Below are 25410 nucleotides of genomic sequence, written 5' to 3' on the forward strand. Positions count from 1 at the left end.
AAGACCAGAAGGATCTCTGTGCTTCAGAGTCTTGCACATAAACACACTGTATATGTAGGTAGTCCAGAAATGACATGAACGACCCTTAATATCCAGCTAAAAGCCCTCCTGCTCCGTGGGGCGGCCCGTTGCCTTCTGAACAAGAGCGGTCGAGCCAGAGAAATGCCTTTTGCTTCATATAATGCCGCTAGAAGCTCGTTGAGGATGACGGATATTGGCTCATTAAGCCTAATGAGGTCCAAGTGCACTGCAGATTTTAATGAAGCCCTGGGCGGGGCCACAACGGCATAATTCAGCGCCGTTCATTTCCTGGGCATTTCTGAGATGTCCATGAACAAACAAAGGCCTCGTGTGAGTATAACGGATCAATCCAAAGAACATTAAGCAAGCAACAACATAAAGTATGGCCTTAGAGTCTCCTGTAATGAAACGCAAATTAAGAAGAGCATAATGAGGCGGTCTCTTTGCTGTGAGCGTCTATTAGTGTTCTTGGAATCTGACCTTGTGATACGAGGTGGGAATTGCATACACAATTTGACATAAAAAAGATGGGTCATGACTTTTTTTATGCCAATTGCCAATTTGTTTTTTAACAAATTAACAAATTTAGAACCATAAAAAAACCTTAAAACTTGCTTTTTACCTTATTACCATTGGTCCCTCGCTCCCCCAGCTGAAGGCCGAGACTGATGCAGCACAGCTCAGGATCAATAAAGGACTTTTCCAGCTGATGAGTGATTAAGGATGGTTATTAAGCCCATCAGTGCTGTTCGACGTAGCTCGAAACAAAACTGTCCGGACGCCACAGCCGGTAAATCAGCACTTGCAGTGGTCATTAAAGAGCACATTCATTCTAGCGAATGTAAATCTTTCCCAGTGTGACGCCTGACCACAAGTGCCGTGATTTATATGGGAAGCTATAAAGCGCAGGCCGCGTGTCAACAGGTGACGAGAAAACCCTCAAGACACGAATCACAGCGGCGAGCAAATGTGTAGCAGCATGCTGATGATGTCTTAGCCGAAGGAGGGCAATTTTCCTGATTGAATAATCAAACTTCAGGACTGCTGTTTGACAAATCACACAGAAAATCACACAAATGACTTTCCAATGAAAGGCACGCTAGTGCTTTCATTAGTGCTAAATTAAATTATGCCACTATGCTAGAGAAAGACATGATCTCTGACGTAAAGTCTGAAGTCTCAAATAAATGTAATATATATATTTGAAGAGTTTGGTTCCAAAACACGATAAACGCCATTTTTCCGCCAAAGTCAGTATTGACAAGTAATTTATTAATTTTGCACAAAATTATGTTATTCTGTCATGTTTTCTCCCTTTCTTTCCAAAACGAGACAAACGCCAGTCTCCCTTCTCTGCAGAACGCGATATATCCGCTCAACCAATCACAGCGCTCCATTCCACGCTCTGTAAACAATAATGGCGGCGCTCTGAATACAGCCGGGATCCTAGTTTTCCTTGCTTTATGATCATCAAAAACAGAAAAATGAATAATTTTGACGGCATTGATGAACCTGTGGTGGTTTCTGCAGTGGGGAAGAAACACGAGTCATGGAAATGTAATCATTTACGTGAGGAGATTCAGAAGATGAGGCAGTCGAGTCGGAGGAGGAAAAATGCGGCTGTTGCTTGTTCCACGACAGCATCAAACTTCTGTCACGCTCCCCAAAACTGAATCATGAACCATTTTTAATACCAATGTACTCTGCAAATGTGTTTATTTTAACCGTGTGGTGGCACCAGATACTCTTTAATCAGCAATGACAAACAGAGACATAATTAATTTATAACATTGCCAAGATGACCCATTGAATTAATTTTGGGAGCGACGGCTGAATGTATTTTTAGTCAAATGCCTGTATATAAGATTAGTATTGACAAAGTTCAGAGGCTGATTGATGGATTAATTGCATTTTGAAAAAAAAAAAAGAAAAGAAAAAACGTGCCATGGATTTATTGCAATTTGGGGGGAAAAATTATCTGTTTTTATGATAAACCTTTGTAAATCAAAATCTAGATTTGAATTTTTAATGTTTTTATAACCAAAAGATGCTATGTGAAAGTTTAAAACAGAAAATAGTGGTTTTCATTTTGCCACTTTCTTGGTAAAGAAAACACAATTTTACTCGAATTAGTCAAAATGGATTTTATATATATATATATATATATATATATATATATATATATATATATATATATATATATATATATTACTAAAGACTCAAATCAACCTTCCATCTAAGTAGATAGATAGATATTAGGCTTGCTGCGATAGTCGATGATAGCCGCAACACCGGTTACATCACTTGCCCAATGCAGCCCGGCCTCCAACTATCGTTATCTATCGTTAAAAATCTGTTAGTTTGGTTAGAAAACAGGAACTACAATTTAAAACTAAATGTGTTTGCTTAATGCAGCGTGAGCTGAACGAGAGTAGCAGCACAGATCAGCAGCAGGAGTCAGATCGCATTTATCACAACAGTGAGGAGCTGACTGACAAGACGATGGCGATGAAGATTTTGTTTAAAAGCAAAATGTAAAAGTGCCTATTTGGCAATACTAATGACAACCTGCTAAGGATTAGTTGTGTTTTTCTAGTTGATGTGTTTTTCATTAAAGGTGCCCTAGAATTGAAAATTGAATTTACCTTGGCATAGTTAAATAACAAGAGTTCAGTACATGGAAATGACATACAGTGAGTTTCAAACTCCATTGTATCCTCCCAATATTTGCATATGCCAGCCCATGTTCAAGGCATTAGACAAGTGCAGGACGTCTGGATGTGCACAGCTGAATCATCAGACTAGGTAAGAAAATAAGGATAATAATGGCAGATGGAGCAATAATAACTGACATGATCCATGATAACATGATATCTTTAGTGATATTTGTAAACTGTCTTTCTAAATGTTTCGTTAGCATGTTGCTAATGTACTGTTAAATGTGGTTAAAGTTGCCATTGTTTCTTACTGTATTCACGGAGACAAGAGCCGTTGCTATTTTCATTATTAAACACTTGCAGACTGTATAATTCATAAACACAACTTCATTCTTTATAAATCTCTCTAACAGTGTAGCATTAGCCGTTAGCCACGGAGCACAGCCTCAAACTCATTCAGAATCAAATGTAAACATCCAAATAAACACTGCACTTACACGATTAGACATGCTGCATGACGAACACTTTGTAAAGATCCATTTTGATGGTTATATTAGCTGTGTGAACTTTGTTTATGCTGTTTAAGGCAGTCGCGAGCTTGGGGGCGGGGAGCACGAGAATTTAAAGGGGCCGCGCACTGAATCGGCGCATTTATAATGATGGCCCAAAATAGGCAATTAAAAAAGTGAATAAAATAAATCTGTGGGTTAGACTTATATTACATCTTGAGAAAATGTGTTCTATGGCACCTTTAAGAATAATAATGAACCCATCATTCAACTGCCACCCCCGAATTGGTGCTTATTCGAAATCAAAAGTTAAGCAAAAGTAAAATGCGCACGGACATTCATAATGGTGCTTGTCCACTGGCATTTTCAGTTCATTACTATGAAAGTTGAGCTTCCAAATCAACTTTCCATCTAAAGGTCAAATAGCAAAGAGAATGTAAGAATATTGAACTCATTTAATGACTATCAGAGATATTTATGTATTTCTTTCTGATATCCGTGCGTTTCTTATTTCACTGTTTTCTAGGTTTACATTTCTTCTTCCGCAGCTGATGACCACATCTCATTCTTGACCCGGTGTCCCGTTACTGGAGCTTCTCAATCAAGGTCGACCTCGTCCACCCTTCCCAGTATGGCGCAAACTCAGTTTGTAGGCATGAGCTCTGGACTTATTCTGTCAGAGCGGCCATAGAAAATCTTATTTAACTTTATTTTATCTTTGTTATTAAAAATAAAAGCACAGATCAAACTAATACTACCATTAGTTATAAGTTAGCAGAACTCAAGTGCAGTTCAAGTGTCCTTCTATAGTTTCGACTTACGCTTGGCACATGCCAGTCAGAGACGCGGCCAAGTGTGGCGGCCTCGATTAGTCAAGATGACAGGCGTCGTGGGGCATCAGTCGTTCCATTACGCTCAGCCTTTCACTCGTTTACCAGCTCACTCTCACTGCACTTAGATGAACACAATCACCTTCAGATGGAGACTAGGACTGGTTAAATCGTCACTGTCTGTTTAGTGCATGGCTAGAGGTGCGTCTACACAAAGGGTCGAACTGGCAAAGGTTCGGTGATGGTAAACTGACCCTGTTTTGGCTGCAGGTAGTCGACTATCCATCGCCTTCACACACACAGAGGTTAATGAAACATTCACTGGCACTTTCTGTAATATGATTCAAAAGTTTGTGGCCAGTATGTTTTTTTTGGAAGAAATTAATACTTTTATTCTGCAAGGATGCATTAAATTGATCAAAAGTGACATTTATAATGTTACAAAATAATTTTATTTTAAATAAATGCTGTTCTTTTAAAGATTCTATTCATTAACCCTTTAAAACCGGATTGAACTGCACTCCTATTTGCATATCTCTCTTTAAGAGGCAATAAAATCTGAACAAAAATTATTTTTGCATACAAAACCAGTGACTTTACACATTCAGATCAAGCCTCCGACATGCTTCTGTTGCGTTGTTTTCACCCTCTAATGAGCCTGAGTATTATGCGTTTATAACAAAAACAGCACAGCCGCTAACTGAATACAAATATGTATATTTCACGTGATCATAACGTCATGAAAAATGCACAGATCATAGAAAACGCACATCATTATTTAAAGCAGATTCTCACGATTAAAATCAATATAATATATTACGTTGATCACAAGATATTACTCAAAGATGCAGTGTGTATCCAATGTTCCCAGACTTTATGTTCGTTTTTCAATGTGGAAACACAAAATAGTATCATCTTAAAACTTAGAATCTCCTCTTTTTAACGCATCTAACCATTTTGAAAAACTCCTAACGAGTGCTGAGAAGCGCCTCTAAACTGGAGTTTACTGCCCATGGGCGCCATCTGGCTGCAGAAACATGAATATAAAATTTATTAAACTATACTTTATGCTATCACCACAAAATTTGAACCAGATGCAGCTCAAATGTAGGACAGCATCACCAAAAAGGATTTTTTTTTCTGATCTTATTGCCTTCCTGAGTTAGACAATGTAAAAAAAAAAAAAAATTATATATATATATATATATATATATATATATATATATATATATTTTTTTTTTTTTTTTTTTTTTTTTTTTGACATGGTCTAACACATTACATTTGGATATTTTCATGCTGAGCAACTGCTAATAAAAGACAAAATATATATATATATATAATTTTATATATATATATATATATATATATATATATATATATATATATATATATATATATATATAAAATTATATATATTTTTTGTCTTTTATTAGCAGTTTCTCAGCATGAAAATGTCCAAATGTAATGTGTTCTATCAAATGATACCTACTTTTTGACTCTCCTTGCTTCAGTTATGGAGTTATGAGTCTTTACTTTTGTGTATAGCAAAAAAAAAATTTAACTTCTTTAACTTAAAGGGTTAAAGAAGCCTGAAAAATTAAGTGCATCCTTGTTTCGACAAAAACATTAACCTTTTTCAACATTGATAATAATCATAAATGTTTCTTGAGCAGTTTCTTGATTTCTGAAGGATCATGTAAAACTGAAGACTAGAATAATGATGCTGAAAATTCAGCTTTGAATAAATTACATTTTATTATATATTCATACACAAAACAAGTGCAAAAATATTTCACATTTTAACTGTATTTTTGATTGAATAAATGCAGCCTTGGTGAGCATAAGAGACTTATCTAATATTATGAATTTCAGAATTTTAAAAAACTGCTTAGCAAACCCCTCAAAATACCGTCCCAGCATCATGATGTTGAGTTTTGCACGAGTAAACACGAGTAATTTGAACAATGAGGGCTGATTAGTCCTCTTTATTAGAAGCATCTGCATCAGTCGGTGGTCTTGGCTCTATTTTTTAGCCTCAGTCGAGCTCCTGCTGATCAACAATAACACATGTTCATGACTGTTTGCTCTATGGCTGGTTGGGAACAGACGCCGCTAACCTCCTGCCTGTTGCAATTACGTCCAAAATGCATCAAACCGAGTGATTTGAATGATAAACTCCTCAAACACGCTGGTGAAAAAAAAAAACATTTATGGTCACTGGTTTCATTGTTATATAAATCTTATTTATCATCACTGAGTCGACCTTATACCAACAACACTCATTTTAAATCAGGTAGAAATAACTCTTTAAGGTTTCCACTTTTAACAGTGCAGGAGGGCGAGAACGTGATGTGCATTTCCTCATGATTAGATATTCAATCATTTTGTGCATAATGAAGAATAAAATCAATATACTGCCAGCGGAAGAATGAAAATCTCCTTCAGGACAGAGAGACCGCATCAACATTAAGATGGGGAAAGTCATGAACGTCCTCATAAACTACAAGCCGCGCAATTACACTGACGCCGCTATTTTCCTGTTCAGTCTAATTCATTCTATTAGATTAGAAAGAGCTTTAGGAAGAAAGTCAACTTCTACAGGTCTTTGCGCCTGTATTTGAGAGCCACTTCCCAGATAATGACCGGAGATTGAGTATTTTTCCTACATTATGATCATTATGTTAGTTTTTATTGCCCTTCAGAGGATACCAGACAAAAATATCAAAACAATGTTTGGGTTTGGCGAGAGGAAAAAACAATTTGTGGAATAACAAACTATTAAAAACTTTATAATCGACATACATCTCGGCCTAGCCAATTGAGCCATGACATCCGAGCTAATTAAAGCGGCTTTCTAATTGATCAGCCATTTCGAAAACGAATAGAGTTGCCAAGGACTAAATTAATCAGCTTGATAAAGTTAGACTGTGGATGTAATTACAGTTCAGCTGAAAGTCAACATGACATTGCATTTCACATCCTATTTTATTACTTCAATAATGAAAATAATACACTTATTTACAAGCACAGCAGTAAATAAATGTGAAACAAGTGCAGAGTAGAAACTGTGTTCATCCTTTAGATATTAATTGGGTTGTGATATATGTGTATTAAAAGATGCACTCAATATAGTTCAAAAGTTTGGCGTCTGTAGGATTTTTTTTAAAAGAAATGAATACTTTTATTCATCAAGGATGCATTAAATTGATCAAAAATGACAGTAAAGACATTTATAATGTAAATCAAAGAATCCTGATTAACAAAATATATCAGCAACACTGATAATAATCATGAATGTTTCTTGAGCAGCAAATCATCATATTAGAATGATTTCTGAAGGATCATGTGACACTGAAGACTGGAGTAATGATGCTGAAAATACAGCTTTGATCACAGGAATAAATTACACTTTAATATATATTCACAAAGAAAACAGCTGTTTTAAATTGTAAAAATATTTCAAATTTTTTACAGTATTTTTGATCAAATACATTTTTTTCTTTATAATAACTACATTAAAATGAAAAGTTTTCATGCCGATGTGTACAAATAAAAAGCTTTGCGTTCCAAAACATCCTTCCACTGTGACCTTCACAGCGCTTCAAACTCCTTTTCATCTTGGGTGGCAGTTTTCTCTCTACAGAGAGGCGATTGTGTCTTTATTGTGGTGGCAGATGGTGCTGTGCTGATTCAGTGTACCTGCTCTAGTCTAGACGAATCACTTGAACCACACAGAGCTCTTCTGCTATATAGATGATTGAAAGGGCTGCTCTTTGTGCCGTTTTCAGCTCTCCTGTGATATTATTTTAAAAGCAACAAGACCTGTTTTCACTCCGGTGCGTAAACACACACAATAGAACGGAGCACACGACTCCAGCAGCGATGCTGAATCTACAGCACCACGGTAAAATGAATTTTACCACAGTGTTTGCCACCTGAATACAATCTAATGAAAGAATGACTCGGTGCAGGAAAAATAATACAAAGGCTAGAAATAGAAAACACATATTTCTGCCTATGAACATACAGCACATTTCTGAGAGTTTAATTCAGGATGAGCGACTCCTACGAACCGATTCTTTGAATGAATCAGTCAAAAAGATTCATAAGTTGACTGAATCAGTGTTATTTTAGTATCATTGTTATGCAGTTATAGTTTTGGTTAATATTTTTAATTTGATTTTTTTATATATTTTTAATTTTAGTTAAAGTTTTAGTAATTTTTTAGTTGTTGTGTTTCAGTCATTTTATTAGTTTTTGTTTTTTAAATATATTTATTTTATTTTAGTAATTGTATTTTTTATTGATTTTTTTGTTTGTTTGTTTTTTAGTTTTAGTTAGTTACCATGGAAACATTTCTCATTTTAATTTTTTTTTTAATTCAAGATATTCATCTATTATATTATATTATATTATATTATATTATATTATATTATATTATATTATATTATATTATATTATATTATATTATATATCCAAAATTAAAGTGTGTTTACATAATATATGTTTGTGTACTATAAATACACACACATACATGTAAATATTTAATAAATATTCACATGTATACTTATATATACTATATATATATATATATATATATATATATATATATATATATATATATATATATATATATATATAAAAATTACACATAAAATTACACATTACACATATACACATAATTTATATTATATATAAATATACATTTTTTATATGTAAATATAATATTTTTTATTAAATATATACATGTATGTGTATATTTATTATATTATATTATATATATTATATACATAAATAGACAATAAATATACACAGTACACATATATTTTGTAAACAAACTTTTATTTTGGATGCGATTAATTGTTTGACAGCACTATATAATAAAATAATATAATATAATATAATATAATATAATATAATATAATATAATATAATATAATATAATATAATATAATATAATATAATATAATATAATATAATATAATAAATAGATGAATATCTTGAATTAAAAAAAAATAAAATGAGAAATGTTTCCATGGTAACTAAATAAAAATAAAAACATATCTAAAATTATTTTATATTATATTATATTATATTATATTATATTATATTATATTATATTATATTATATTATATTATATTATATTATATTATATTATATTATATTATATTTAGCTTTATTTCAACTAACATAAATGACTTCTAATAGTTTTAGTTAACAATAACACAAAACTGATGTGAACGAATCAAATCTTTGAACCTACTTACTTTGGATGGGACAATTAACTACTAAAGGAGGGCAATATTTCTCTCAAACCCCTAAATGTTCCAATTACCTTTTTAATGAGGGTAAATAATGAGATTTTTGTCACAGGCAAACCTATTCCCAGCTTTATATCCCCGTCTGCTGGTGTCCTTTCAGTGGTGTGTGATTGTGGATGTGCTGAGCTGGTGAGACTGTTTGAAGGTGAGAGTCAGTCATCCAGAAAGCGCAATTAAATCACAGCGACTCGTCCTGAATGGATGGGCGTCCCTGGAGGAGCTGATAAAGGCTGCCTGCGCGGCCTCTGGGGGAAAGAGCTTATGTACTTCCTCTCGGCTCGCAACTCCTGGACTGCTTAAACAACCTTTGGCACCTGTGAAGGGTCAGCATGGCTAGTCATGTGATAGTCATCATCTGTAGAGCGGTGAACACCAGCAGCGTGTAGAAGACTGATGGAATTTACTGAGTATCTAATTGAGTTTCAGCTTAACATCATCTCGTACACGCATATCAGTGCAGAAAAGAAATATTGAAACAATAACATCTCCATGAACACTGAGGGTACGTCAATGGCTGCTTCTGAAGGAACGTAGCATGCAGAATGTAATACATTTTATTTAATACATTTTTTAACATCAAAAATTGTTAAAATGAAAGAAAGCATTATGTAATTGTCTGTATGTAATCAAATGTCCAGTATACTAACATTAGAGCTTGATGGGGGATTTGTAGTATCTACTCTTGAGCATTGCAGGCGTTTGTTTTAAAGGGTACTCACTATGAAAGCACATTATAAATGTGGTCGGCGCTCTGCACTAATGATTTTACTGCGTTTGATGAGTCCCAGAGGACAGGAAGGACCACACAGGTGGTCAGAGGAGCCTGTCGTGTGTGTGTGTGCGTGTGTGTTTATTCTCCAGCATCAACAGCAGCTTCCTCTATGGACAGAAAACAACTTATCGTGCAACTAACCGGCCTTAATGGGGTAACGGAAAGAGAGAGAGAGAGAGAGACAGAGAGAGTTTCTTCAGTTTCGGTAGTAACTGTAGTTTTGAACTCTACTGCTTTGTCATTGCAAACTGCACAAATATGAATAGGCAAATCAGATGTTACATGTTAAATGTAAATGCTAATTTGTCTAATTCCTGACTGCTTGCTCTTGATAAATATCTAAACATAAATATCTGAAATAGTTTTGTTGTGACAAACAAACCAAAGGTCCAAACAAACCAGAAGCACTTAAGAGTGGATGAAACGGCAGCGGCGGTCTGAGCTGACATCAAGAACCAAACACAGTTACGACGAAAGAGCAGCGAGATCACAGATTGTGTATGTCTTGATTCCAGCTGAACCTCCGGCAGCGGTTCAAGAAACTTTCTAAACACATTTAGCAGCGAAAGACCAAGGAAACTCGTATAAACCCTGAACACAATCAGATTCCTGCAGAAACAAAGGCCAAGGCCTGGAGAGCCAATATGATGTAATAATATTACTCGCCCACCAGTCAAAGTAAGATAAATGTATAGCAGGGCCGAAACTTACAGAGTCCATCCAAAAACTGCAAGCCACTGTTTTGTGTTTGATGTGATAAAGTCAAACATCTAACCAGTTTAAGTTATAGTTGGATATAGTGATGTCAAAAGTACCAGCACTACTGTACCAAGTCAATACTACAATAAAAACACATTTACAACAACAGTCTGTCTATAGCATCGATAGCAAAAAAATGTTATATGCTATGAGGAAAGAAAAAAATCAGTACTCTTTATTGTTTTTCTTTTCTTTATCACTGACCACTACCTTGAAAAAATAATTGATAAAATACTAATGGCTATGTGCCATTAGTATTAGCCGGTAATATTGGTGCCGTGACCCGGGTGGGACTGAGGTTTAGTGGGGTGAGTGTAACGGAGGCCAGTTAGCTAGAGCTGTGCAGGTAAACCTCACTTCCCTGGCCTTATGTGGCGCACTAGTGACTGACGTTAGAGGCTGTGTCCTTGTTAGTGCATCCGCCTCCCATGCCCGAGACGCTGGTTTGAATCCCAATTGGAGCAGGTAGAGTAGGGCCGGTTACATTGGTGCCGTGACCCGGATGGGAGTGAGGTTTAGGCGAGTGAGTGTAATGGAGGCCAACTTGTAAAAGATGTGTGAGTAAACATCACTTCCCTGGCCTCAAGAGGCCCACTAGCGATTGACATTATCAAATCAAAAAGATGTGCGAGTAAACCTCGACTGACATTAGAGGTTGCGCCCCATTCCTAGTGACGCCGGTTCGAATCACACTCCGAGAGGGTCAAGTAGGGCCAGTTACATTGGTGCCGTGAACCAGATGGGAGTGAGGTTTAGGGGAGTGAGTGTAACGGAGGCCACCTAATAAAAGATGTGTGAGTAAACATCACTTCCCTGGCCTCAAGAGGCCCACTAGCGATTGACATTAAAGGCTCCGTCCTTGTTAGCATGCCCGTCTCCTATGCCAGTGACGCCGGTTCAAATCCCACTCCGAGGGGGTCAAGTAGGGCCGGTTACATTGGTGCCGTAGCCCGGATTGGAGTGAGATTTAGGGGGGTGAGTGTAATGAAAGCCAGCTAGTAAAAGATGTATAAGTAAACATCACTTCAATGGCCTCACAAGGTGTACTAGTGACTGGAGTTAGAGGTTGCAGCATCCCATGCTAGAGACACCGGTTTGAATCCCACTTGAAGCGGGTCGAGTAGGGCTGGAAACGTTGGTGCCGTGACCTGGATTGGAGTGAGGTTTGGGGGGTGAGTGTAATTGAGGCCAGCTAGTAAGAGATGTTTAAGTAAACATCACTTCCCTGGCCTCACAAGGTGTACTAGTGACTGATGTTAGAGGTTGCAGCCTCCCATGCTAGAGACACCGGTTTGAATCCCACTTGAAGCGGGTTGAGTAGGGCTGGATACATTAGTGCCGTGACCCGGATGGGAGTGAGGTTTAGAAGGGGTGAGTGTTACGGAGCTAGTAAGAGCTGTGAGAGTAAACCTCACTCATCTGGCTTCATGAGGCGTACTAACGACTGACGTTAGAGGCTGCGTCCTTGTTAACGTGCCCACCTCCCATGCTGGAGATTCTGGTTTGGAACAGGTTGGTTGGGACATTTGTATGAAAAAAAGGCAGACCGACACTCATGGACGAGGTCATTGCAAGAAAATGAAGCCCTCTAATACCTGAAAACCTGCAAGAATCAGCTCCATTCACTGCTAGCATTACCCTTTGCACACTAAAGCACAACACAAAAGAGTCCTGTTATCAGTTTTGCAATGTAGGAAGGGATTTCTGCCAGCTCAGCATTAAGACAAGGAATAAAGAACAAATTCATCCAAATTTCACCTTTCTGTTCCAATGTAACGCTTGGCTTCTCTGCAAGATCCCAAGAGACACGAACATCCACCTTCCCATGACAGTTAGCTCAGTTTTATTCCCAAGCACAGCCCAAATCGCTGAGGTGGACAATCTTATGAGAGCACCACTGTTTTGTGAATGTTTTCACAATAGCTCAAAAGCAGTAACAAACGTCACTCGTTTGATAACATTTCTGATCACAAAGAAACATTAACATTGAATACCTGATGTTCAATGCCAGGCCCACAGATAATGCATGACCCATTGCAGATAATTTAAGATAAAGATTTTGGTTTTGGCCATAACATTCAAGAATCTGTTCACATTCAGATATCTGCTTTCATTACACCCATCTGTTTTGTCAGAGAGTTTAATAGCACTCAGCTTGCTTGCTGTAAATCTGAAAAGCTGTCACAACGTACAGTGACCCCAAAAAGTATTTCATCAAAAAAATTCTGTCAAGTTTGATCACTCATATGACTATGAATGGGAGAAAGTACACAAGTCCCGCCTTCTAAATAAAAGCAGCTGAAGAAACAACATGTTTGGCACAGGTTATATCAGATTTTGTTGCTGATTTGAAATTTGTTATTTTAATGTGAGTGTGGCAAGCAATTATTGAGATTTCAGGATTTGCCCATTCAAATAGATAGGACTTGGTCTTGGATGCCCAAAATAACTGTTCCATCCTGGGTTGCAAATATGGCCACAGAGTAAACAGACTTTCCTTAAAAGGGACTTTGGTTTGATTCTACTTTCCAGGGCCCCTGTATTGTGAAGATTGCAGGTTTGGATGACTTCAGATTTGGCCCTCATGTATACGGACACACAGGCCCAGTAAGGGACGTTCATCCGACTTTAATGAAGTGGCAGGATTCGGCGTTGGCTCCGTCGGATGTCAGGAGGTGGTATTTAGCTGCGTTGGACTCTGAAACGCTCCCTGAGTGGAAGAGACGTCGCAGATGGTTAAATGTCACTGTTGTATATGGGATTTGGAGACTGGTTGGACGTCTCATTAGTGTTATCACCTGCCAGAGGGACAGTCCTTCAGCAAATGGGAGCCATATTTCTTCCTCCCTCTCTGTGCTTTAGTAAAGGGTTTGGACTGAATGCAGTTTTGGCAGGGAGGGTATAGCATTTACACTGTCAACCAATTATTATTTTTTTTTATTTTACCAGACTTTGGCATGTAAAAACAAAAAAACAAAAAAAAAAACGGATGAGACCAGAATTTTTTGTGCTACCTTCAAAAGTGACATCTTATCAGAGTTAGATCTAAATACTTGCTTACTGGTTGTCATTGTAACACACATGGACATATCGATGGGCGGCAAAATGATAATGACATTTATTGAGATTATTCTCCTCAATAAAATTATAACAAAAGCTCAATATAATGTTCATGCACTAGGCAAATAATGCTGCACTTGTTGCACACTGTCGCACTGGAGCCAGTACCAATTTACCTGACTGATAAGAGCTGCCATTTCTGTTGTGCATGAGAAATATTAAATGGCAAAAGCACCAAAAGTGGAACGAAACAGAGTTGCTCATTTGAACCGCGCACTACACTGAACATTTATCAGCTCGGCTCAAAACACACCACAGCGTGAGCTCAGAGAAAATGCATTAACTCGCTGACCGTCTCATCCACGCGACCACTAAACAGCGCTGTGAGATCCGGTGAGAGGCGCTCAAGTTTGGTGCAAATGATTTGTGATTTATACTAGTTTAAAGCCTGATGAAACAGCGCTGACTTTCTCAACAACACTGATGCGGAAAACAGGATAAACATTGAGCCACAACGATGCAGTTTGAAGGCTTTTCAATTGACAAATCACCAACATTTACCATGACTTACTGTAGTAACACTAACCGAAATGTGGGATATTCATATACATTTATGTATTTATTTATATATATATATATATATATATATATATATATATATATATATATATATATATATATATATATATATATATATATATATATATATATATATATATATATTAGTGCTGTCAAAATTAGCGCATTAACGCATGCGATTAATTTGAAATATTTAACGTTAAAAAAAATTTACGCAATTATGCGCGGTTGCAGTTTTTTTTATTTCCGGTTGTGGCCCATGTGTGTTCAACGTGCAAAGAAATATGGGTAAGACCAAGGAAGGACTTTTAGACGGAAAGTTTCAGTATAAAACTCTGCCGGATGGTTCTGTGGATAAAACAAAAGTAATCTGTGCATTTTGCATTTCGTAATTCGTCTTTGGCATATCACTTACAGTTTTTTCTGATTGCTTAAGCACATTTTTTGTAACTATTGGCTATTTTTGCAAAACTCTACACACAAATAAGAAAACCTTTCACCCAATTATCAAAACATTGTAGTTCTCTTGCAAAAGCGAACACAGCTAGATTAACTCTTCATACCTTCGTAAAAATTGTGTTTTCGTATCAAACAGTAAACACAAGCCATCATCTACTAAGCACACAATGTGCCAACTACACACTGAGGGTATGAATACAAAACACATCTGGCTTTTGCTTTCTTTGTGTACAGATGTCAATTTGAGGTCATACTTTTGTCATAGTGTCATGTAAACATACAAGGATCCAAACTTCAAGTATTGGTGTTTATTCACACTCATCAAAACAAAGACAAAGTCAGAACACAAAATAGTAATTTCACAAAAAAAAAAAAAAAAAAAAAAGACAATCAGCCTACATCATGTCGTCTTTCTGGGTCCGGCCACAAAATTTCGTCCACATCGCATGCGATATCCTCCAGTCCAAGGCACCGGGGAAAATATCTCCTTGAATGCCGTATCCAGGCCTGACATGATTCCTGGTCATTATCTCCACATGCCTCCTTCATTGCCTGTAAAAGGGCTACCTGTTGATAAGGATGACGGTCGTACACTTTCCAGCGCCAGGCAGAAAATAACTCCTCGATAGGATTTAAGAATGGAGGGAGGTTGAGTGCCATGAAGGATGGGTGGTCTGTAAACCAGTTGCGGACCAAAGCAGCCTTATGGAAACTAACATTGTCCCATATGATGACATATCGGGTATGCTCTGGTCTCTGAACAGTGAGCATGTCATGTAAGGTGTCCAGGAATGCAATAATGTGTGCAGTGTTGTATGGGCCTATGGTTGCATGATGGTGAACAACACCATTTTGGCTTATAGCTGCACACATGGTTATGTTACCACCACGTTGTCCTGGGACATTGATGATGGCACGGTGTCCAATAATGTTCCTGCCACGTCTCCTGGTTTTACTGAGGTTAAAACCGGCCTCATCTACAAAAAGTAGCTCATGTCCTATGGCATCTGCTTCTAGTTCCATCACTCTCTGGACAAGACAAAACAAATGCAACATATCAGGCCCATGCACAGCACTACAGTATGCACTTCCAAATTCAGAACCAATGACACTATAGCTTACCTGCACATAGTCATATTGCAATTGCTTTACACGTTCTGTGTTTCTCTAGAAAGGAACTCTGTAAATTTGCTTCATTCTTATTCTGTGGCGCGCAAGTACACGACTTAGTGCAGAAATGCTTACACTGTGTATATTTTGAAAGATGGTGTCATTATCAATTATGCGCTGCTGTATTTCGCGCAGTCTTTTTGCATTATTGGCAATCACCGTGTTCACTATATGGGTCTCTTGCTCTGGAGTGAACATTCTTCCTCTGCCCCCAACATCTGGACGTCTAGCAATTCTGTAAAGTAACAATTTCAGTATTTTTGCATGTATGCTACTGTTGTGTTTCTCATTAGAGTATGGCAGTGCTACAAAGTACTTACCGATTCTCATTTCGAAATGTCCTAATGATGCTTGCCACAGTGTAGCGGCTCAAATTAGGCTGAACCCGTTGGCCAGCTTCCCTCAGGGTCATCCCATGGTTGATGACATGGTCCACTATTGTAGCTCTGATGTCATCAGTTATTCTATTTCTTACTCTTCTTACCCTTCCTCTTTCCTCTCCTCGTCCTCCTCTTGCTCCTCCTTGTCCTCTTCCTCTAACTTCCTCTAACCCTCTCGCTTCTTCACCTCCACGTCCTCTTCCTCCAACTTCTTCACCTCCATGTCCTCTCCCTCGGCCTCCTCGGCCTCCTCTGATTCTCACTCTTCTCACTCTTACTGCTCCTTCCATTGTACTCCACACAGACAGCTTACCTGTGGCTTATGTATAGTGCTTAGGCTGATTGCAAAGTGAACTAATTATCTAAAACAGTTTTCACATGTGAAAGTGTGCCAGACAGTTGGCAAAATAGTGTTAATGATAGCCATACATGTGTATAATTTTGCTAGGAGTGTGTTGGAAATTTGGTAATTGAGTGTAAGAAGTGAGTTGTGTTTAAAGTTCTGCAAAAAAAGTGTTGTGCAGTGAATTGTGCCTACAGTTTTGCAAAGTGTGTGTTACAATATTGCAAACTGAGTGCAAAGCAGTGTTTGTGCTTTTAGTTTTGCAAACTCAGTGAGTGGTTTTGCTATACGTATTAATAGTTTTAGAAATTGTGCTACAAGAATCACGATTAGCGCTTAAGCATTCAGAAAAAACTGTAAAAGCAAAACACCCCACCGAAACCATCTCTACGGGGCCTCGCCAATGTAAATTGCAGGAGTGCGTTCGTGGTAAAATGACAAGATCTGTAAGTGATAAGGTAATGAATGCTTTGGTTATTTGGATTGCTAAAAATTGCCGACCCATTAACATAGTAGATGACGATGGACTGCGGGACATCATTAGAACTGCATCCGGAGACGCCTCATACAATATGCCCTCAAGAGGAACCATCATGTCAAAAATACACACTTTGTATGACGATGAGAAGGCACGGAGGATGAACACGTTACAGCAAGCGACACACATCGCACTGACAGGGGACCACTGGACTTCTGTGAGCAATGACAACTACTTAGGCATCACAGCGCACTTCGTTGATAAAGAATGGAAATTGCATTCATTCGCACTAACCGTGTCTAAAACTGAGGAACGACAGTACGCTGAGGCATGTGCGGATCATTTTCTTGATGTGGCAAGAGAATGAAAAATCGAGGACAAGTTAAGCACACTTGTCACTGACAGTGCTTGTAATACGGTTGCTGCCATTTGAACACCTGCCCTGCACGGCCCACATTTTGCAACGAACTGTCACAGTTTCCATTCACGGCAGTGGATTTGAAAGTGTCCTAGCTAAATGTCGCAAGATTGTTGGGCACTTTAAGCATAGTCCATCCAACGCTCACAAACTAATGGAACAGCAAGTTACATGTGGACAGAAACAAGAATCTCTCGTTCAGGACGTTACGACTAGATGGAATTCTACCCTAGAGATGGTCAAGCGAATTCAGCGAAACAAATCTCCACTGACCACTACCCTGGCTCAGCAAAAGAGCAATGTTGCCATGTTGACTACACAGGAGCTCGCCAAACTGCAAAAGCTGGAGGAACTACTTGAACCTTGCAGGTAGATTAATATTATTTTCCCCGTCTCTTGTCTGTTTTCACTATTTCCCAATCTGTGTGTGCGTGTGTGCCCGCTGCCAAGGCATGCTGCGTAAAACAAAAATAAAAATAAGTTAAGATTAGTGTAAAACATTATTAAAAAGGTGAAGAAGAAATAAATATGGTGTTGAACAATGTAATGTAAATAAAATACAATTTTGTGTGTGTGTGTGTGTGTGTGTGTGTGTGTGTGTGTGTGTGTGTGTGTGTGTGTGTGTGTGTGTGTGTGTGTGTGAGAGAGAGAGAGAGAGAGAGAATGAGTAAGTGTGAGAGTGTAAGTGTACATGTTACATACTGGCACAAAATTAGTTTCTTTGCATTTACAGTTTTTTACAGACGCTAGGACACATTTCTCAATACTTAGGCCACTTTTTCAAAACTCTTCACACAGTTCTCCTAACCAACTTTCAGCTTGGCACAGCAGTTCATTTCACATTCAAAATGCAATAAATCTACCAAAACACTTCATTTATGTCTCAAATCAACTCATTCTTCCAGAACACTAGCAAAGGTTTTCACCAGCAAACACACTTTGTCACTCATAAAATACTGACATAAAAACACTAACATCAGGTATCATTGTACAATGTTTTCTTTTGTAAAATTTCTTAACAAAACAAGAACACTGTCTGTTGTTTATAATTCACTGCAGTTTGTTACATGAACCTTGTTTACATTACAGTAAAAAATTATTCCAAAGTTTTCCTCTTTGAATGGATGATAATGAAATTGAAAAATGAATGCTTGTGTTCAGTTTCATCTAATTGCTTTGATAGTATTTGATTCTTTAGATTCAGCATATATTTCATTACAATATTACTGTAGAAATGTAGCATATTGCTGTCTTATTCAGTTTTGTATTATGTTATTGTTTTGAACATAAGTTTAACAGTTTTGAAAACAGTATGTAAGCGTGTGCAAACTGGCCTGTACGTACACAGAGTTTGGGCAGTTGTTGTGTCTGAGTGAGAAAAGAATTGATGAAATTTGAGAGATGTAGTCATTGAATGCATTTTGTGCCAAAGCAATGATAATTGATCCTCAGTTTAGCCCACATAGACTTCTGTTGTGCTCACTGTGTGAAGAGTTTAGCAAAAGTGACCTAAGTATTGAGAAATGTGTCCTAGCGTCTGTAAAAAACTGTAATAGCAACATCTTGTGCTTTCCATTGCAGATATGTAACTGACCTGCTGGGAGGAGAGCAGTACATCTCCTGCTCAGTGGTATTGCCAGCCTTGTGCCACTTGTTCAAAATTATGGAGTCCACAGAGGATGATCCAGCCTATGTAGTTAAATTCAAAAATGATTTTACTTCAGACCTATCTAAAAGGAAGGACAGCACTAATCTCATATGGCTGAAGATCGCTACTGCAATTGACCCAAGGTTTAAAGACCTAAAGTGTCTTCCCAAAGATGAAAGGAATGAGGTTTTCGGCTTCACTAAGCAAGGGGTTAATGGCACAGAGTCCTGGAAAACAAGAGTCTAAAGAGACAACAGACCAACAGCCACCAAAGAAGAGAAGGATCTCCGTCTTGTTGGTTTCTTCTGATTCAGAGTCAGATGAAGAGGAAGAGTCCATAGAACAGTGTCTTAACCGCTACAAAGCAGAGCCCAAATTGCACATGGAGGGTTGTCCACTACAGTGGTGGAAAAAGAGTGAAGCAACACATGCAAGGCTGGCACCAAGTATCTGTCAACCCCTGCTACAACGGTGCCTTGTGAGAGACTGTTCTCACTCTCAGGTCACATCATTCAAAAGAAAAGGGCCACATTGTCCCCTGATAATGTCAACAGACTGGTCTGTCTCAGCAACTGGCTGAATGTAAAGGAGGACTAAGCAAAATAGTTTCTACTTTATAATAAATGTTCTCAACTCTCAGCAATACAACGTTACAATGAGTACAATTGTTTGTATTCATTCCTTTATTATTATTATTTCCAATTTCCATATTTGCAATGACTATACTTTGGAATTTTGTTGCAGTCCACTTAGAATTCAACATGGAAATCATTTTTGTTTTTTATTGGCATTGATTGTTTTGAAATTCAAATGGCACTTACATGCCTGTGTTTTTATTTCTGTAATAAATATGGCTTTCAAGCCAACAGTTAATTTGGAGGATATTGATGGTTTATTGCAGGTATGTTGTTTACATGAGAAAATCTGTGTTACAAGTTAAAAAAAATTGCAATAAACAATCATATTTTGAATTTAAATCGTTTCTTTGTCTTGAGTTTACATTAATTATTTACATTTAACATTTACATATCCAAAAAGTTTCAGTCTTTTAATTGCGATTAATCGCGCGATTAATTTAAAAAAAATTTTGCGATTAATTAGTTAATTTTTTTTAATCGATTGACAGCACTAATATATATATATATATATATATATATATATATATATATAAATAAATAATTAACGTAGACAAACCATTTACGGAACATAATAACAGTATTTTTTGTTATTAAGCTATAGCAGTTCTTGTGCATTTGTATTGTACTAAATGTCTCTAGGCTACTGTTTTTCATAAATACCATAAAAAAACTATTTTTACTATGGTAGTGTGTTACAATGCGTGGTTCCCTTTTCTGCTATGGGAACACCCCCTTTGGGAAGCAGTGTCTCGTTCCCTCTCTCAGGGAACTATGGTTATAGTCATAACCCGAGATGTTTTACCTGTGGTTAACATGATCCACATACTATGGAAAACCAAATTTTATCCTATAAAATGTTGCAGATAGTAAAACCCAGTCTTTAAACTTGAAGTGAAATAAAGGTTTGACATTTATTGTGATGATTATCAGTATTGACTGATATGAAAAATGTTATCGTGATCATTTTTTGGCCATATCGCCCAGCCCTACATGGACAGAGATCTGAGCTTGGCCCAGGGCTGTGTGTTACTGATCAGGAGGTCAAAGGTCACAGGTGTTCAGGGACGGACATGAGACAGAAGGATCTTCATTTGGTCCATAATGAGACTGCTAGTAGAAATATATGTTCAGTCTCCATTGATTTTCCTCTGCAGATCAAAGAATCGCACAGGAGAAATGGTGAGCTGCGAGTCTTTGATCACAACTCAAACCTTTTCCTAAACCTAATAAACTCTTTCCTCAACCAGAACAATTCATGATGGAAACCACTTCAGAAAATGCGTCTAAACCAAACACAAACAAATATTTTTTTTACATATACATTTTGTGCCTAGTTTCACAGCTGGCACATTTGCAATTTGGATGAGAATGAAGCTTTAAGAGAAAAGGCTGAGAACAGGACAAGGCCTTGACTCTAGACAAACAGTGGAGGGCAGCTGTGTGTTTCTCTGTGTCTGAATACAGTACAATCACACCCTCCTCAGCCACTCAGCCCATTAAAGCTCCTCGTACGTCGTCTGTGGCATGGAGATTGTTGCCATGACTGCGCTAATTTACAGCGCCATGGTGACGCGTCAAAAGTGGCGGTCTGGAGAGGGAAGGCTGGGGGCTGTTTGTACATGATGGGGGCGTGTATTTGGGAACAGAGCTTGATGGGATAGACAACATTAGTGGACGTCATGGTCAGGAAAGATGACATCCGTGCATATGTTTGACCTTCCCTCACAGATCATACATGACTGTATATCAGATATTTATTTATTTGATGTAAACACCTTTAAATTATTATGTTAATTATTTTTACGATAACAGATAATAAATAAACGCACACACACATTATATCTATATCTATATCTATCTATCTATCTATCTATCTATCTATCTATCTATCTATCTATCTATCTATCTATCTATCTATCTATCTATCTATCTATCTATCTATCTATATATATATATATATATATATATATATATATATATATACATACATACACACACACACACACACACACACACATATACATATATAGAGATGCATGATATATCAGCCACCATAACAATATCGGCCGATATATGTTCAGTTTTAAAGTTATCATTAATTGCCCAATGAGAAAATTTGACCGATACATTAAAGCTGATAAATAATAGATAATTCCCTTCAGTGTCCGCCATTATGGTTTTGGAATTGCTTGAAATATGATTGAAATCATTTCAAAAAGGAAAATACAGTTAAGTACAACATACAGCACATGTCTGTCATATAGGCTACATAATATTATAATGAGAACATTATAATTTTGTGCTTGGACATGGCTTTTAATGGTGAGACTTTTGTTATTGTAATCAGGCTCTCAAAAATTATCGGAAAATTTGTATTTCGATTTATCGGCCAATATATCGGTTATCGGCTTTCAAATATAAAGAATTATCGGTTATCGTATCGGCCAAAATTTTCATATCGGTGCATTTTATCTCCCACAAAAACAACTTAATTACAAGGTATACTAAAAACATCTAACAATAAAACCTAAAATTACACTTAAAAACTAAACAGCAGCATTTAACTAAACTTTTAAATACAAAAGAGACAACAAGAAATGCTGCACATTTGAACCAGTTCATTTACATGAACTGATTCACTAAAATGAATCAGAATTCCTAAACTATATAATGAGAAACAGACAACCCCTTAACACCTGAGCATCATTGTGGCATGATCCATTGACAGTAAAATATGATACATACACATTTAAATCAAGAAATAGCCTCAGAAATATCTTCCCAGGAATGCCATCTTCACCGGTGTTCAAGAGCTTAAATGTAAATGTAAAGTATAATATGAGTGCATGCATGCTGACAGGACGCATCCCTCTCCAGCTCTCCTTCAATCAGTGTCGGAGGTGATAAGGCCGAGAGCAGGACTGTCACCGGCTCCTGCTGGAGACGTAACATTATAACCACACGTCCACCTGTACTGTGATATCACAGTGAGAGAGGACGAGACGAAAGGCACATGTGTGCGTCAGATGAAAACAGACAGTGTGTGACCGGGAGTAGCTGTAGATAAGCGTCTGAAAATATGTGAGGAAAAACAGACGTGTTAATGTGTTTGTCAGACAGATTTACAGGCCAAAATATGAGACGACACACAGCGAGTGTTTGAGCATGTGTGATGATTATATGGCTGAACGCACAAACACATTCTCATATGGACACCTGACGCTAGTGTAACACACACACGCTCATAGAAATCTAAGGTCTCCTGCTTCTCAGATGTTTCTCCTGATAACAGACGGTGGAAATCTCACATGTTTCAGAAGAGATCAACGATGTCTCACGCTATGTTCAGATTTGACAAAATACCAAAGTCTGAAATCAAAAGACAGAGATCTCTATATGAACTCTAAAGTTTCTTATTTCATCTTAATTTCGTACTCTTATTGACTGGCAACAAGTGACTCATTTTAGACTGTTTTTATTTCCCCTAAGGAACTGTAGAAGAAATGAGAAGACAAGTAAGACAAAACAGGAGATAAAGTTAATGATGAAACATGTCTGATTAATTCATTAAGTCTCCTGAGCTATGGGATGCACCGATATGAAAATTTTGGCCTATACGATAACTGATAATCTTTATATTTGAAAGCCGATAACCGATATATTAACCGATAAATCTAAATGGCGGACAGTGTGCATCTGAAGTGTCTCAGCTGAAGGAAATAATCCATTTTTTATCGGTCAAATTTTCTTATCGGACCGATAATGATAACATTAAAAATTAACATATATCGGCCGATACTGAAATGGTGACTGATATATCGTACATCCCTACTTTCTTTCATTTTGGGATGCCTCGATACGAAAAGTTTGGCCAATACCGATAACTGATAATTATTTATATTTGAAGCCGATAACCGATATATTGGCCGATAAATCTAAATCCAAATTTTTATATTATTTTTGAGAGCCTGATTACAAAAACAAAAGTCTCACCATTAAAAATCCATGTCCCAACACACAATTATAATGTTCTCATTATAATATTAAGTAGCCGATATGACAGACTGTTGTAATTAACTGTATTTTCCCTTTTTGAAGTGATTTCAATCGTATTTCAAGCAATTCAAAATCATCATGGTTTCCTTCAACTGAAGGAAATTATCCATTATTTATTGGCTTTAATATATCGACCAAATTTTATTATCGGACCGATAACGATAACATTAAAAATGAACATATATCGGTCGATACTGATATGGTAACCGATATATCTTGCATCCCTATAAGAAACTACCAAAAGCAATAAAATGTTCTAGCAGCCAAAAGTTTGGACACATTTACATATTTCTTATTTATGTATTTATTTATTTCACATTTTAGAATTTAAAATAATTTAATCAAAATATATAATTGTAAATTCTAATAATTAATAAAAATATAAAAATATGAATTTAAAATAACAGAATCACAGAAAAGACACCTGCATGTTATATGACCATTAACATGCAAATGTGCTGTTAAATTATTGAAATATTACCTTAAAATCTCAGTAGGGCTCCAAGAAAATATTTTAGCTCAAAGTGGATCGACTGACAGTTTGCAAGTTTGTGATCTCCTGCTTTAGATCATGAGCAACATAAATTCATCTGACTGGTGCAGATACACAAACGCTGATGGTTGAAGGAAACGTGACTGAACTGAAACTTATGTTTTGAGGGAAAGGGTTAATGTGAGCATGGCCAAACAGCTGTAAACTGCGCTTAGATAAGAAGGATAAATGCTGCATTCTTCCGTCAACTCGTCCTTGAGGAAGGGAACAGCGCTGCACACTTGTCAAAGCACCTGCGTGCTAAACATGAGATAAACACAACCCTGAAAAGAAGCGTGGGAAAGACACCCTCGACACCAGCTCACATCTGTGATACAAATAAACCAGCATCACAAATATGGTCATGTTTTCTGCACACTTTTAATTGTTTCCTGAAGGGGTCATGATGTGAGAAATCAAATTTGCCTTGATCTTTTGACATATAAGACGTCTTTGTACCATTAAAACCTCCTGCAAGTTTCATAACTTAAATCATCCTCCATATAAACAAAGCATTTAATAAAGCCCCAAAAAAGGCTCGTTTTGATATTGTGGGATCTGTGATGTCACATGGGCAAATACATTTGCATATGCCCGCCTCCAGAGCAAGACAACGACGAATAGTTTTACATCATCGCACCATAGGTCCAGCCCACTGGCATTCAGTCGCTTAACGGCTGATATTTGCCTACACTGGATGTGAGCGTCGCGTCAAAAGCAAATAGAAGTCATTATAATCACTGATGCTGTCTACACTGATGCAGTATACAGATGTGTGT

General features: G+C 37.1%; 1 protein-coding gene and 1 pseudogene across 1 annotated transcript in view; one reads left to right on the forward strand and one right to left on the reverse strand.

Annotated features, from left to right (window-relative positions):
• Window positions 1-25410, reverse strand: part of kcnh2b (potassium voltage-gated channel, subfamily H (eag-related), member 2b) — a 192427-nt gene that overhangs the window by 107838 nt on the left and 59179 nt on the right. The gene's annotated exons all lie outside the window — the stretch shown is intronic.
• LOC137014418 (E3 SUMO-protein ligase ZBED1-like) lies at window positions 745-20002 on the forward strand (annotated as a pseudogene).

This window comes from Chanodichthys erythropterus, chromosome 23, assembly GCF_024489055.1.
Source record: "Chanodichthys erythropterus isolate Z2021 chromosome 23, ASM2448905v1, whole genome shotgun sequence".
NCBI lineage: Eukaryota > Metazoa > Chordata > Actinopteri > Cypriniformes > Xenocyprididae > Chanodichthys > Chanodichthys erythropterus.